Source organism: Elephantulus edwardii, unplaced genomic scaffold (genome assembly GCF_000299155.1).
Source record: "Elephantulus edwardii isolate Elephantulus edwardi_28Jun2011 unplaced genomic scaffold, EleEdw1.0 scaffold00047, whole genome shotgun sequence".
In the NCBI taxonomy this organism is placed as follows: Eukaryota; Metazoa; Chordata; class Mammalia; order Macroscelidea; family Macroscelididae; genus Elephantulus; species Elephantulus edwardii.
The window spans coordinates 152,107-153,823 of record NW_006399797.1 but is presented as its reverse complement, the minus strand read 5'-3'; positions in this window follow the sequence as shown (position 1 = coordinate 153,823).

Genomic DNA, 1,717 nt, shown 5'->3' with positions numbered 1-1,717 from the left:
CTAGACAATGACTAGAGATGATAGAAGGAGAGTTTATACCTTTGTGCTGTGGTGCTGGAGAAAAGTATTGAATATACCATGGACTGCTAGGAGAACAAACAAGTTCATCCTGAAGAGGTTGAAGTCAGGCTGCTCCTTGGAGGCAAGGATTCTGAAGCTTAATCTGACATACTTGGGATATGTTGCAAGGTGGGATCAGTTCTTGGAGAGGGACTTCATGTTTGAGAGGGTGGAGGGACAGTGCAGGATAGAGAGACCCTCAGTGAGATGGATTGATTTAGTTACTAGGTTAATGGGGATAGGTATGTCAGAAACAATAAGATTGACAAGGCATAGAGCAGGGTTTTAGGCTGTTGTACGGAGGGTCACTTTGAGTCACAGGCAACTCTATGGCATATAACAAAAACAACAACAACAACCACATACAAAACGAAATTTTAAAAAATTCATTTCAAAAGAAAAAAAGATAATGGATATCAGAAGGATACTCTGAAATTTGCTCTTGTAATGAAGTTGATGGACTGAAGTGATCATAGTAAGGAAAAAATAGTTAAAATTGTACTTATTTCTGTAATCTTAGTTTTGTTCTCTTGTTCAGCTAAATTCTTGCCTATAATTTCAATTCTGTAACCAAATATAATAATATAAAAATATCTTCTATATATTCAAGCTATTTTGAGTAAAGTATCTAATAGTGTAAAAACCCAGGGTTTCAAATTGAAATTTCTTCTTTGGGAATCCATCTTATCTAAAATGCACGGAAAATACAATACTTTCCCTCTGGTTAACTGATTTTTTGCTCATTTTGGCATCTTAAGAAGCCCTCTGGCTGTCCTGTCCTATAATTATTTGGCAGTAAAAGTAAAACCAAAAGATATATAACTTTCATTGTGCCCTTTTTTCTATGATATTTCCCAATGTGAACTTTCCTTAATATGAATAATCTATAAGGGAATATTTTATAATCATAATAGAAGGCTGTGCTTTTCCCCTAATTTTATCCAAGAAAGATTATTCTATACCTCATAACATAAAAGAATGGCAATACACTATTTCACTGTCTAGAGCAGTGCCTCAAGCCATTTTACATTTGCCATAATGAGTGCTTTAATAACCTGACCTTAATAATTTGACCAAAAAAATAATTCAAATAGGCAACTTTTAATGTTGTTGAAAAAAATAAATAATTTAAACCAACCTCGAATCTTATCCTTGCACCTCCTTCTGTATCTATGTTTAAGACTTTAGAAAATGTGAGGGCTTTTTTCTCATTATTTGTGGGTTCTCGTGGTTACATTTTAGTCTAAAAATACTACTGCTTTCCACGGTAGATAGTGTCTTACACAGGTGTGACATTTTTTGACAAAAACTCACTCTTCATGTACCAAGGACGTTTTAGTGCCTCCATGTCTCCATCTCCTCACCTATTCCTCTACCTCAGAAGAGTTTAGCTTGTTTACTCCTATAGCTTTAACATCTTCACTATGGTCTAAAACCATAGGTACTGAGAAGAATGTCACTATGAGTTGGTATTAACTTGACAGTAATAAGATGGTCTAAAATTGTGTTGTTAGTTGAATGGCTACTTAATTGAGCCTATTAATTGGGCTATGTGATTCCACTTACCTCCAATCACATCACCAGTGACTTTTCATTTCACTTTTGTTTAACACCAAACATAATTAATAAGCATAGAATATTAGAGCTAGCAGGGTTC